The sequence below is a fragment of the Spermophilus citellus genome, assembly GCF_964194105.1.
Source record: "Spermophilus citellus genome assembly, chromosome: 6".
NCBI lineage: Eukaryota > Metazoa > Chordata > Mammalia > Rodentia > Sciuridae > Spermophilus > Spermophilus citellus.
This window is the reverse complement of record NC_138187.1, coordinates 83,393,065-83,408,245: the sequence shown is the minus strand read 5'-3', so window position 1 is coordinate 83,408,245 and position 15,181 is coordinate 83,393,065. Positions and strand designations below refer to the sequence as shown.

General features: G+C 40.7%; 1 protein-coding gene across 1 annotated transcript in view; it reads right to left on the bottom strand.

The window, feature by feature from the left end:
• CCDC3 (coiled-coil domain containing 3) overlaps positions 1-15,181 on the bottom strand; it is a 107,229-nt gene that overhangs the window by 19,240 nt on the left and 72,808 nt on the right. The window lies entirely within an intron of this gene.

The window sequence follows — 15,181 nt, the reverse complement described above, 5'->3', positions numbered from 1 at the left end:
TTTTTTTTCTAAAAATTTCACGCTGACTTAAGGTTTTATTTTTCATATTTGTATCTTTGAATTGCCTCTGAATATAAGGCATGAAGCAAGCATATAAGTAAAACTCTTCTGAACAGAAAATCAATTGTTCACTCATATTTTAGTAAATACTCCTGCCCTTCCCATACACTTGTATTGCCTCTGTCTTTAGGAGTTAGACTAAGGTCTGATATATCAGACTAAGGTCTAATATGGCCAACTTTGTCCTAGTCAGGTATGGGTTAATATACCAACACCATATGGCTTTTATTAGTTATATAACATGATAGGATTTTTTCCCCAAAAATATCTTGGCTAAAATTCTTAAAATACAGAAGGATTCCATAAAGATCTTAAAATATACTAAGAAACCTGTGTCGTTCCATACATATTTTGAATGGATTAAAAACCACATAGTATTTGATTATTACAAAGTTAAACTTTAAAAAATTAATTCAAAAGTATGTGCTTCTGTGATCAGTTTCCCTGCCCATTATTTTTTTCTCCAATACACTCTTGGTTCTTTCTTTTATTCCTAGTCAGGGAATAAAGCCATGAAATTTTATGTTTCATTATGGCTTTAACGTATAAAAGTCGCATTTTCCTCTCATTATCTATGTAGAAAAATATGCACAGATGTTCTCTAGGGAGATAAACAAGGATGATCACTGCAGATTGAAAAAGGAGGAACAACTTTAATGCTTATCAAACCTATGGAATGCTATCTGCAATTAAAAAGATGAAAAGGGAAAGATCCCTAAGTGGGAAGAAAAAAACCCACCAAGTTTTTGAACTAGTCATATAAATAATATCATTCATGAAAAAAAATAACTAAGTTTTAAAGATGCCTGTATACGTGTGTGAAGTCCTAGTCAGAGGTCTGGAAGGGTCTTTACTATTAATGTGTGGGTTTGTCAGTTTTATGTTACTGGGACAAAAGACTTGAGAAAATAAAGGAGGAAAGATTTTGGCTCACAGTTTGGGGGGGTTCAGTCCATGGTTGCTTTGTCCCATAGCAAAGCAGAGCATCATGATGGAGAGCGCATAGCAGAGCTGGTCACCTATGGTGACTAAGAAGCACAGTAAGAGGGCACAAGGGTCCCAAGATACTCCTCAAGGGCATGTCTACAATGACCTACTCCCTCCTACTAGGTCCCACTTTCTAAGGGTTGCACCATTTCCCAGTAGCACCATGGGCTGGTGTCTGAGCCTTTAGTATATGGCCTTTGGGAGACATTGCAGATCCAAGCCATAATAACAATGGTTGTCTCTGGGAAGGACTCAGAGTATAAAGGAAGCTGTGATTTTACTTGTAACACTTACACTTGCACAGTCAATGTATTCACACATGCTTAAAATATTACTCATTCCTAAGAACATAAATTTAAGTGTCATTGTCTTTGGAGAGATTATCAGCTCCTGGGTTGCATTTCTCTTGCATTTGTCTGGGTGTCTTGCAGTTCTGTCTGTATACACTCAGCATATACTTGGTGCCCCACACAGAGCCATGGCATTAGCTCCCAGGGACGTGTGCTGTGGCTAAGTCCTCACCCTGCATGAATCACAAAGACTTTGCAGTTCCAAGTTTAGGTAAGAAAAGCTATACTCAGAAAAGGGAAGGTCTATACAAGGGACAGGTAGCATCCAGGAGCCTGGTCATGAGTGGAACTGAGGCTTCCCAACCACAAGTCACAAATTCCATGCAGCTGGTCAGGAAGGATTCTCATGATTATGTCCTGTCAAGTGAAAAAGGAGCATCTGCTAAGCATGCTGAGGCATTGGGACATCACATGTGGACAGTTCAGAGCTGTCTCCAGCTGGGAGAGGGGTGGTTATCTAGGCAGGAAGCTCCCTAGACTAGGGACCTTTGTGCTTCATGACAGCCTGGTGTTAGGTATCATTTATTGAGCATTTACTATATACTAGGCTATTAGTTTGGGACATATTCCCTTTTAAATTCTGATGCTCAACCTAGATGGTAGTTGTTGCTTTTATCACTATTTATAGATTATAAAACTGAAGCTCTGAGAGTCACTTGCCTCAGACCACATGAACTTGAACTTGAAATCAGACCATCTGTCCTAAAAGATGTGACCTTCTGGTCATAGCTCTGCGACAGGCCAAATGCCGGTGGGGACACTTGAGGTCTTAAAAGGAGAATAGTTAACTTGCAAACCAGAGGCCTAGCAGCCCATCTAAAATCATTCTTCTCAGTTACCAACCACCTCCTAATAACTCTCAAGAAAAACATGGGCAAACTACACGTTAAGATATTTGCCTGGGACATAGTGGCTTTAATCACCAAACAATAAAACTTAAAACCACCACTGCAGGTGACCATCTTCTCATCTCCAGCCATAATCCCTCTTGAGAGCAGTCTGGGCATTCAATTTAAAACAAATTAAGGACACAACTTGAGTGAGGAAGGACGGTCAGTCTGCTGAGCTTTTAAAAACTTAATGACTGTCAAATTCCACTGGAGTCTGAGAAGAGGTAACCTTTGGACTTGTAAACTTCATACATCCTCTGAAGCTGCAGCCCTTGTGTGCTGTTTGCCTGTCCCCAAGGCGGCCTGCGTATGTCTGCCGTGAGGGTCAGCCAAGGCCTAGGGCCCTCTGACTGAACTTGAACCGGGTAGCCCTGCCCACTGCCAGCCTTCACTGACCAGTGAAAAAGCTTGGCCTTATCTTTTTTTAAAAAAAATATTTATTTTTACTGTGATAAAATCCACATAGTATTGACCAACTTATCCATTCTCTCTGTAGGTTCAGCAGTGTTAAATACATTCACACTGTGATACGACCAACCTCCAAAACTTTTTCATCATGCAAAAAATGTAACAATTATATATAGACCATAAAATGAACTGTCTTAATGGCTTGGGTAGGAGGACAGTTGATTGACATGAAGTGCATTCAGCCATCATGCAATTGCCACCACCATCCACCTCCCAGGCCCTTTTCCTTGACTCCCTAAGCTTTTCCACCCCTGCTGATTCCTCCTAGCATCTGTTCAGCTTCTGCTTCCTTACAGATCAGCTTTTTCTTCCAAATGGTTCTTTGCCTTCTTGTGAAGGTGCTGGGCTTGTGAATACAGCCTGCCGCATGACCTACCCATGCAGCACAGGCTCCAGCATCACTCCTGGCTTCCTGGGCCTCCTTCCAGCCCTGGTCTCAGCTTCTCTGCATCTGGAGATGTTTCTCAGGTGTGCTGGCCAAGAACTTGCCCGCTGCCTTTCTTGGCAGATATATGTCCTTGACCAAACCTCACAGAGCCTATTTTCTCTTCCACAAAAGGGGGTAACTGATGTCTGTTAGGGCTGCTGCGAGAACTAGGAGGTGCACAAGGGCTGGGCCCCCGAAAGCCCATGTTGCATGCTATAGCACTCTGTTCCAGAAGCTGTCCTGACCAGTGGCCCTCCCTGCTTCCTTCTCTCCATAACATCCTCTTCCACCCTCAATCCTCTACCCTGCCCCACCTTTAGGCACTGCCTTCTGGTGGGAACCCAGGGAGCTCAAGTTGTCCCAGGATGTGCTACAGAGGAGAAGTCAGGCTTGCAGTTGTCTGAATCCTAACGAGCTTCGGTTCCTATCAAACCTCTTCCCTTTGACTGACTCTGGCAGAAAATGCCGACTGAGATGTCATGTCTCATAGTTTGGAATGTGAAGAAAGAGACACTTGCTCAAGTGCCAATTGACAGCCTAGAGAGGGAGCCAGGGGCCTTCTGGTCTTGGGAAAACATCCTCCTGATACTTGCCAAATGTTCAGTATACAAACTTACAACATCTTTCCTTTCCTGCCCCCTTGCCCGAGTGAGATAAGAAAGACAATCCCTTGCTGGATTTGAAGAATAAATCACTTATTTTTAAAAGTCAGCTGGGGGAAGCACACCATCTGGATGCTTTGAAAGCCTCAGAACACAGGAAAGAAACTGGGTAGACAAAACCAGATTGGAAGAAAGTCCCCCAGACTCCCCACGGGCCCACCGTCTGTATATCTATTCTTCTGGAAGGAAAAGTAATCTCTGGGTGATGTCCCCTGCTTGGGGAGCACATGCTGGTACACCTGCATCATGTTGCGTGTCTGCTCAAAACTTCCAAAGGCAACTGGAAGCCGCCCTGAGAAAGTCTTGGCATTGCTACTGTTTCGCAAGCACCTTTAAATTACAGGCACCTTGAACTTGTCTCACTGTTTCCTGAACCCGCTCAAAACATCACTCCTGAGTCTTTACTCTGATGCTTCCCCCTGGCATGACCTCATTCCCACCAACTGAAATGCTCTCCTCTCCACAGCCAATCTCTGATGCCACTTTCACCAAGCCATTCCTGGATCCCTCTGCCAGGTAATGCATCACCTCTTGCCTCTCATGTCTCTGGGATTCTCTTTTTGCATTTATCCTGTAAAGGCAACAATAAAAGCCAATTATGTTTTGCATAGAGTAAATAGATGGATTTACTTCTGGAATATATATATCAGTCATTTGTATTCTATGTACCATGATAAGGTCTGCACTTGAAGTCACACTGGCCCCCTGTCTGGAACTTGCTGGGTTCTCTCAGTGAACCTCAGTCTGTTTTACAAGTCAGTACTACTACTCCAAGCTCACAGGCTTTGGACACAACTGTCTCTGCCATGTGTATCTTTGCAAATGTTGATAAGGATCCCTGAACTCAGAAACTCACACCCTCAACTTACATGGAATGGGTACACTTTGTAGGGAAAGCGGGAGAGAGCAGATTAGTGGAGCAGTGTGAGATTCATTTGTGAGCTCAGTTTTGTGCCTTGAAGGAGACTGGTTTCAGATGCTAGAGAATTGTGCTGGCCTCAACTGCTGCTTTTAGCACCTGGTCTCCTTAGCATAGGCTATGCAGCCTTCAAAATGAAGCTCTCAGATCTGAGGACCCATCTGAATTTCCCAGAAAGTAGTGGAGGAGACAAAAAGCAGGATATTTCGTATTTCCAGTCTGCCTTTCCCCCACCTTGCCAGGGTGTGTTGTTGAAGGCACAGAGCATAGCTGTAGGCTGCAACCACTTGTGAGCAGAAATGAGCTCCGCTACGCTTTAGGAAACCCTAGGCTTGTGGGTTGAAGGAGAAATCCTAGAATGCCTTCCGAAGTGAAAACTCATTGCCAAAACAGAATTTATAACAGTGTTGCCATGGCAGCCAATCTGTCACGTTTCACTTAGCCTAAGAATATCCAAACCCTGATGATTCTAAGAATAGCCTAAGTGGAACAGCCAGGTGCAAACTCCACAAGGGGCCTGGGGTTGAAATCCATTTTCCTGTTCTTAATCCACTGCCTTTCCACAGATCTCTGCAAATCCCTGACTTCTCATTCTGAATGTCATAAGGGAGCCGTGGGCTTTGAAACTGGAGTATCCACACTACAACTCCTACTTTTCTGTCCTGTGCATGAATATGTAGGAGAGTGTCTAAAATATGTGGTCACTTTGGGTCTCGAGAGCTAGGGGGACATGGTGAAGAATCTAAGAGGATAAAGTGAGTAGCTAGAGATTTTCAGTGAAGACTTGGCAGTTTTGTAAGATGGAGGTAGACGTGGCAGGCGTGAGCAGCACTCAGATAATATTGAGCACAGGTATATCCTAAAGTTCCAGAAACTTCTGTGTGTTGAACAGGAGGTGGCCACCAGTACTATTCAAGGGTGAAGACAGGTTTGGGAGGCAGAGGTGTTATAAGTGAAGCACATGGTACCAGCAGAATCCAATCGAGGAGCAAAAGACCTGGGGATTTCAGAGGGACACGGAACAGAGGGGCTAGAATCCAGGCACTGGGAGAGCTGTCAGTCAGAGTGCCCCACTGTCTTGTACTTGTGCCTCTTTGGCTTATGTTCAATAGGCTGCTGATCTTAACTAAAAGTCCTTTTCCCTCTTTAAAATCCTTTGTAGCCCACTCATCAAGAACAGCTTCAAAATTCAGGAGCCAGAGATATAGCTTGGTTGGTTGAGTGTTTTTCTAGCAAGTACAAGGCCCTGGGTTCAAACCCAGCATCACAAAGGAAAAGAAAAATCTAGACCTGTGAGTTATCTTTTCTAAGGCCCTGTAGGACACCTCTCACCTGTGAAGGCAAAGCCTGAGCAAATTCTCCAGCAAGTTCATGTCTGCTTTCCCAAGAACACCTCCATGGCAAGTTACTCTGACCATGCCTGACATACACTCTATTTTCTTTTTTTTTTTTTTTGGTAAGCTATTGTGTGTGTGTGTGTGTGTGTGTGTGTGTGTGTGTGTGTGTGTGTGTATATATATATATATATATATATATATAGTTTTTATTTATATATGACAGCAGAGTGCATTACAATTCTTATTACACAGAGAGCACAATTTTTCATATCTCTGGTTGGATACAAAGTATATTCACACCAATTCCTGTCTTCATACATGTACTTTGGATAATCATTTCTAACCCCATTCTCCTTCCCTTCCCCTCCAACCGCTCCACCCTATCTAGAGCACATCTATTCCTCCCATGCTCCCTCTACCTATCCCACTATGTATTAACCTCCTTATATCAGAGAAAACATTCAGCATTTGGTTTTTTGGGATTGGCTAATTTCACTTAGCATTATCTTCTCTAACTCCATCCATTGGCCTGCAAATGCAAGCACACTGTACTTTGCAATAAGTGGGTTTTCCTGTCCCAAAGGTAAACCCACATATGTATAAGGAGATGTAACAAGTGTGGTTTTGACTCTTGCCTCTGGAATCACACAGAATAAATCCACTTCTTTTCCAAGGTAAGAGTACACAGCCAACCCATCTTCTCTAAGTCATCTCTGTCAACAGGGTAAATACTCCTGGACCATTTCTCACATTTTCCCAGAAACTTCTGAATCCACAACTCAAATTCTCCAGTCCATACTATTGTGCCCAGAGTCAAGTACTATGCTCGAGGGATAGGTGAACTAGGCTGCTATAGCTCAAACTTTAAATATGAGGTCAAGAAAAACCAGGCAGGACAAAAACTGGAAACGCCCACATGGCCAGCTTGCTAAGTGGGACAGGCCTAAAAGGCCTTACTGGGATTCAGAATCAGAATCTGTAGGTGCAGTGGGGTATATGAGGTGCCATTCCTAAGAGGAGAGGCTGGGACACAGCAGAGTTCAGCTGGCCACCTGATGACTCAGCTGGAGTGCAGAATAGGGCTCCAGTACTGGATGAGGGTAGGGTACTGGGGAAGGTGAAACAGCTAACACCTTTAGGAGAATCCAAAGAAAAAATAGCACTTGTCCATGGTATGGTCTGACATATAGGTGGAGTGTGAAGGCAGCTGTGATTTAGCATTGGTCTCTGCTCCAGGTATGGGGTGGTGTGTAACTGGTTGTAATCATCAAAACCTGGGCTGGGAAAGTGACATTGTAGCTGCTCTTGGGAGCCTTATTCAGGATGTATTGGATTTGTGTCCTGGGGAAGCACTGTGTTCAAAGAATGTGGTGTAGTTATGTTTCCCAGAATTCTGCATCTATCGATACTGAGAGGGCTTCCTCTTCTTGTTGTGTTATCCTGTTTTTACAAGTCAAGAATAGAGGTCAAATAACAGTTGAGACAAATGGAAAGCGGCAAAGAGCAAAATGGTAGACTAAACCCACTCATTACATAAGCTGTTTATTAGTGTTTAGCCCACGCATATCAAACTAGATACAAAGGCTGTTTATTTTCATAGTCATGAACAGTTTGAAAGCAAAGGAATGGAAAAAAAGATCATGTAAACACTGAGCAGAAGAAAGCTCAGAACAGGCAGGACAGACTTTGGGACATGGAGTATTACTAGAGATCACAGGACATTTATAAGTGTACTAATTAATTATAATTATACTTCTAAAGACAAAAATACATGAAGCAAACTTAGGGAACACTGTGGGCATTAGCATGATGAATAAAACAGTACCCCCAAAACAACTTAATGTAGTTTAAGATTTTTTTAGCAAAGATAGGGGTCCCAAGTTTCTGTTCCTCTTCACATCAGTCAATGTGAAATTTGTTCACTCCCGTTTTTCATTTCCACCAAAGGTATCTTTTAAAAATATTTTTATTATGGAAATTTCCAGACAAACATAAAACGATTAGTATAGTGAACTTCCAATAATTCTTAACATTTTTGCCTTGTTTCATCTCTCCACTGGCCCTTAACTATTTTTTGCTGAGTATTTTTAAGGAAATCCCAGATCTCATCTTTAGTACTTTAATATGCACCTGTAGCTGATAAGGATATTTTTTAAAAGCAGAACAACTATTTTCACAGCTTAAATAACTGGTCCATATTAGCTAATACCCATGCAAGTATACCACGGATCTGTTGGGATTTAATCGGGGAGAGGGGTTTGGGAACCAATCCCCTGCAGATACCAATATCTGCAAATGCTCAAGCCTGGCAGAGGACTTGTATATAACCAATGCACATTCTTCTTTATATTTTAATTCATGTCTAGATGACTTGTACTACCTAAAACAAATGCTATGTAGATAGTTGTCTAGGGAATAATGATTCTTTAAAATCTGCATATGTTCAGTACAGATACAATTTTTTTTCTGAGTGTAATCCGTGATTGGTTGAATTTGCAAATGTATGGAACTTGAGGACACAGAAGTCTGACTGTATTTGGTTTGTTGAAATTGAGATTCAGATAATGCCCATGTAATTGAATGATTGTTTCAGCTCCTAAGTCTCTTATAACAGCCTTCTTTCATTTTTTCTTTAAAAAAAAGTTGATTTCTTAATAGAAACTAGGTTATTTATGGTACAAAATGGCAAAAAAGGTCTCCTTTTGACTTAACAAAGATCTCTACAAATGATCATAACCACCACATAAATAAAGAACAATAATATCGAAGCTTAGGAAGGAATTCTCTACTATATACTGTTTTAAAACACTCTGGAGGGATTGTGGCTCATTTCCTAATGAATATACTGATTCTATTTAAGCCAATTCAAACCATATTAGAATCCCATGGACCCCATTAGAATCATCTGGAACAGAAACTTTTTCCAATTCAAGTGAAATTCAATCTGCATTTCAAAAGCCCAAACAAGATGTTCAGGTCCTATCAATGTCAAACCCACACAATATTCAGAGCAGGAACCACAGCGGAGAAAGGTCTGTAAGACATGAAGGTTGCCAAGTCGTAAGTAACTGTCTAATTTTCTTCCAACCTCAAGGCGATGCTGGGGCATATGGGAGATGTCAAGGAATGCAGGTGTGCACACCCAGGGCCTCAGCATGTTAAGACACAGCCAAGGAAATGGCATAGCAACGCTGTCCAAATAAAACTTAATATAGACATACTCTGGGCTTAGAGGAGGTTTTGTGACAACCGTGGCCCAAGGCGTATAAGGAAAGTCAGCCAGTGCCACAGTGAGCCATTCCAGCGTTTGTCAACACCAAATCCAGTCCTTGCTCTCAGAGCCCAGGAAGCCAAAATCTTAGAAAAAAAAAAAAAAAACCACAGGCATGGGAGAAAAGAACAGCATAAAGAAAACAGCAAAAGGAAAAGAAAGTTTGAAATGATGTTTTTTTCTCAGTTTTCTGTTAAATTTCCCTCCAGCCCTCTTCAGAATTATGATCCTTACCATCCTTGGTAGGGAGATCAGTGAACCATCTTCTTGCGGGACTGCATTTAGTCACCAAAGTTGTCTCTTAAATAAGAAGTTCAATATTCTCAGTGATCTCCCTTCTAGAATCCCTCTCAGAGGTGACTATTTAATACTGACTGCTGAGATATAATTTCATCCAAGTTGACTCATCTACCAGCCTGGTCAGTGCAGCCTCCCTGCAGGAAGGGATTTTGCAGAGGAGCCTGGTGGGGTACAGTGTGAAGCCCGTGTGTCTGCGGTTCTCATCATTCCCTCCCTGGAACAGCAGTTGTGGACTGTCAGTCCTCCTGCAGAGCCAGCTGAGGTCACAAGGGGCTTCCAGTCCAACATCCAAAGTGAGGGGACAGACAGGTCTCTATCACAGGATCATTATTATGAAAGGTGTACCCCTGACCCCCTGGGAGAGGAAGGAGCAAATCTGGGGGCATCCACATCACCTTAACTGCAGGTGAGGGACCAGGCCAACTGGAACCATCCGATTGACTAGACAAATCTGAAGTTCAGCATGAAAGTGGATCACTGCTTCCCTGTATGTTTTACTTTTTGTGCCTGTCATGTTACATCATCTGTCCTTTAAGGTTACCAAAAAGGAGCAGGACTGCCTTCTCTCAGGGGCGCTGAGGTCGGGATGAAGAATTTCATGAGATGGCTACCTCTGCTTGAGAGGCTGTCACATTGCTTGTGAAGCCCAAGTGCTTGGGTTGAGGGATGACACCTTCCTACTCAGACACCAGATACAGACCCTGGGGAACAGAGGCCACACTGAGGAAGGGATTTTGCTGAGGAGCCTGGTGGGGTACACTATTGCTGACTGGCATGATCCCCTCACCTTCAGTGACTCCCCAGGACCAGTTTCCATCCCTGCTCCAAGCTCCATCAGGGTCCATCATGCCTCAAGGTCAAGTTCATCTAAGATTCCGAGCTGGTGAACTTTACTTCTTGAGATGATTCTTTTTAAGATGGGAGTAATTGTGCCAGTGTGATGGAACTCGGTGGGGGGCGGATGTCAAAATGTAAAAATATAAAGCATTACATGAAAGTGTAACAATTGCAAGTTGACAATGAGGTGGCTGTGGGGCAGGGTAATATTTGGAGCACAAGAGAAAAGCCAGAATGACAAAGAATTTTCTGTTTCAGATCTGGCCACTAAAATGTTCTTTTGTAATTAGATGAAGGTAAAAGACATTAGAGGGAGGTCTGCAGAGAAAAAAATATATAGTACTAGAGCTTATATCTGATAATGGGAGATGATGAGTTGGGAGTTCCTTGGTTTTCCATCATTGCAGAGTCAGAATAGAAGTCCCGGTGTGTCAGCCAGCCCACGCTCTGCACTCAATTTCCGCCAATCCATTTTCATCAAATAGGTCTCTAATCTTTTTTAAAAAGCTGTCGAGGACAAGAGATTATAAAATAGTTTCTGCAGGAAATTGTGTAACATTTTTCAGTTCTTTTCTATTTGGTGATAATAAGTCATTGACTCGCCATGGGCAGCCTTTAAATCTTATATGTCAGTCACAAAAGCAATTTGCAGATGTTAAACAGGGCAATAAATAATAATTTCTTGAAAATTTTAACTAATTTCTGTTAACTAATGTTGTGGACTCTGGAAAATGTTCTCTTCCCATGATTGGAATGAAAATTGCCCTTGATTCGTTAACATTTCTGTGGTTTAGACATCGAGGGGATATTATTTATAGTCTTCCTTGTGCAATGAACAACTGCCTCAGTAGACTGTGGTTGCTATCATTGGGTTAACAGCCAACACCATGTTCTAGAGTGATGGTTCTCAACCCCTGGGGACATCTGACAGTGTTCGGAGATCTTTTTGGTTGTCATGACTTAGGGGATTATGCTCTTGGCATCAGAGGGTAAAGACCTGGGTTGCTACTAAACATTTCAATGCCCCATACAGCCTCCCATAGAATCATCCATCCCCAGATGTCAATAATGCTGAGGTTGAGAAATCTACGCTGTTGAGGGTATTTGAAGCAAGAAGGACTTGTAAGAACAGGGATTCTGTGCAGTGTGCTCATTCCAGGCTCTGGGCCAAGTCTTACTCTTCATGGGGATGAGCACAAATGGAGGTAAAACTCTGACAAGTGAGGGGCAGTCACAAGCCGTTAGGAATGGTGACTTGTGTGTTCATCTCTGCAGGAGTTCATAATTGGGATCCTCACCACCCAGAGGATCTGTGAGAATTCAGAGGCTCTGTGTCATTGGGTAGGAAAACATTACATCAAAAAAGAATACGTATATCCTAAATTCAAGAGTAGTTTCTGTTCGCTTTTACTGTGAACCTAAAAGTATGGAGAATTCCCATATACCCCGTCCCTGTGTGTGCACAAGCTTCCCCACTATGGCTAGCCCGTTAGTTAGGGTTGATGAATTGACATTGACTCATCATTATCACCTAGGGCCCAAAGTTGCATGAGAGCTCACTCATGGTGTTGTATCTTCTGTGGGTTTTGACAAATGTATACTCAAAACCCTTAGTATCCGTATTTTCACTGACCTAAAAATTCTCGGCTCTACCCATTCATCCCTCCCTTCTCACTGCCCCTGGAAATCACTCATCTTTTTTTACTGTACCTACAGCTTTGCTTTTTCCAGTATCTCATATAGATGCCATTCATTCATTGAAGGGTATCTCAGTTGTTTCCAGCTTTTATCAGTTATGAAAAAATCTGCTATAAATATCAGTGTGCACATTTTTATGTGAACATGAAAATTTTCAATTTAGGCAAATACCAAAGAGCCTGATTGCTGGATTATATGGTAAGAGTATGTTAAAAACTTCCAGAGGATCTCCAAAGTGGCTATACCATTTTGCATTCCCACCAACAATGAACTGGAGTTCCTGCTGTTGTAGAATCTCATCTGCACTTGGTGTTGCCAGTGTTCTGGATTTTGGCCATCCTAATTCGTGTTGTGGTAGCATCTCATTGCTACACTTGGCTTTCCTGATGGCATGTGAGGTTGAACATCATTTCATAAGGTTTTTTACCAATAATATATCTTCATTTTAAAAGGAGGTTGTTCATGTTCCTATTGTAGAATTTTAAGGAAAGCAATTCTTTTTCAATGTGTCTTTTGCAATGTGACTTGCATTCTCATTCTCTTGACATTATCTTTTGCAGAGCAGAGTTTTTAATTTTAATGAAGTCCAGCTTATTTATTTCATGGGTCATGCCTGGTTTAGCATCTAAAAAGTCATTGCTATCTCCAAGATCACTTAGATTTTCTCCCATGTCATCTTTTAGAAGTTTCATAGTTTTGTGTTTTACATTTGGGTCTATGGTCCATTTTGAGTTAATTTTTGTAAAGGGTGGAAGGTTTGTCTAAATTTTTTTTTTTGCATATAGATGTCCAGTTGTTGCAATGCCATTTGCTAATGATTATTTTTGCTCCAGTGAAGTGCTTTTGTTTCTTTGAAAAAAAATTTTTTTGATCTTTGCATTCTTTGGATCTATTTCCAGGTTCTTTATTTTATTGTTTTTTTTGGAGGGGGGGGGAGGCCAATACCACATGTCTTGATTACTGTTGTTTTACTTGAAGTTCAGGGGTTGGGTTATGGCTCAGTGGTAGAGCACTTGCCTCGCACATGCGAGACCCTGGGTTTGATCCTCAGCACCACATAAAAATAAATAAGTGAAATAAAGGTATTGTGTCCAACTACAACTAAAAAAATATTTTTAAGAAAGACTTGAAGTTCAGGTAGTGTCAGCCTTCTAACCTTGTTCTTCTCCTTCAATATTGTATTGTCTATTCTGGGTCTTTTGCCTGTTTATATAACCTGTAGAATCAGTTGGTCAATACCCACAAAATAACTTGCCTTATTGCAATTCCATTGAACCTATAGATCAAATTAGAAAAGAAAACACAGCATCATGGCAATATTGAGTCTATCTATGAACATGGAATATTTCTCCATTTATTTCTTAATGAAAGATGTCAGACTTTTGTAGTATTCCTCAGGTACATAACAAAATATATACAAGGTCTAAGTATTGTATTTTGGGTGAATGTTAATTTAAATGAGAATGTGTTTTAATTTCATATCCTACTTGTTCCCTGCTAGTATATAGGAAAGTGGTTGATTTTTTATATATTAACTATATTCTGCAGTTTTGCTATAATCACTAATTTTAGGAGGTTTTTCCTATTCCTTCAGATTTTCTACATAAGTCTTATCATCTGCAAAGTTCCATTTTCCTTCTCAATCTGTTTGCCTTTGATTTCCTTTGCATGTCTTATTGATTAGCTGTGACTTCCAACATGATATTGAAAAATAGCAATAACAGGAGACATCCTCCTCTTGTTCTCATTTGTAAAAGAAAAGCTTTGAGTTTGTCACCATTAAGTTTGATATCAGCTAAATGTTTTTTATCGATGTTTTTCATTGAGATAAAGACTTTTCCCCTCTGTTCCAAGCTTACTATGAATTTTTATCATTAATGGGTGTGAATTTTTTCAAATGCTTTTTCTACATCTATTGCTACATTCATGTGACTTTTTTTTCAGTCTGTTGATATGATGGATTACTTTTAAAAAAATATATTAAACCAAAAAAAAAAAAAAAATATATATATATATATATATATATATATATATATATATATATATATATTAAACCAGCTCTGCATGCCTGGTATAAATCTCACTTGGTTGTGGTGTATAACTTTTTCTAAATTGTCAGATTTGATCTGTAAGAGAATTATGTTGATTTTTGCATCTATGATCATGAGCAATAACAGTCTGTAGTTTTCTTGGAATGTCACTGGCTGGTTTTAGTATTGATGCAATCCTGATGTTGCAGAATGACTTAGGAAGTGTTTTCTCAGCTTCTGTCTTCTAGAAGAGGTTTATAGAACGGGTATGATTTTAACCTTAAATACTTAGAATATACCAGTGAACACATCTGGACCTGGTGCTTTATATTTTGGCAGGTTATTAATTTACTCAATTTCCTTAACAGATATGACTATTAAGAGTATTTCTTCCTCTGAGTTTTGGCGGATTTTATCTTTCAAGAATTGGTCCAGGGCTGGGGTTGTGGCTCTGAGGTAGCACACTTGCCTGGCATGTGTGAGGCACTGGGTTCCATTATCAACACCAAATATAAATACATAAAATAAATGTCTATTAACAGCTAAAATATATATATATTTAAAAAAAAAGAATTGGTGATGTCTCCTCTTTCACTCCTGATAGTATTGATTTATGTCTTCACTCTTTCCTTACTTACCAGGCTAGGGGCTTGCTAGTTTTTTGTTGTTGTTGTTTTGTTTTGCTTTGTTTTTTTTGAAATAACCAGATTTTGTTTCCAATTTCACTGATTTCTGCTTCGGTTTTCATTATTTCTTTTCTTCTTCTGACTTTGGATTGAATATGGCCTTTGTTTTCCTAGTTTCTGAAGATGGAATTTAGGTTACTATTGTAGGCATTTCTTTTCTAATATATGCATTAAAGCTATTCATTTCCCCCTAAGTATTGTTTTCCCTGCATCCAACAAATTAAAATACAATATAACAACATGTTAAATTTCTTCTGAG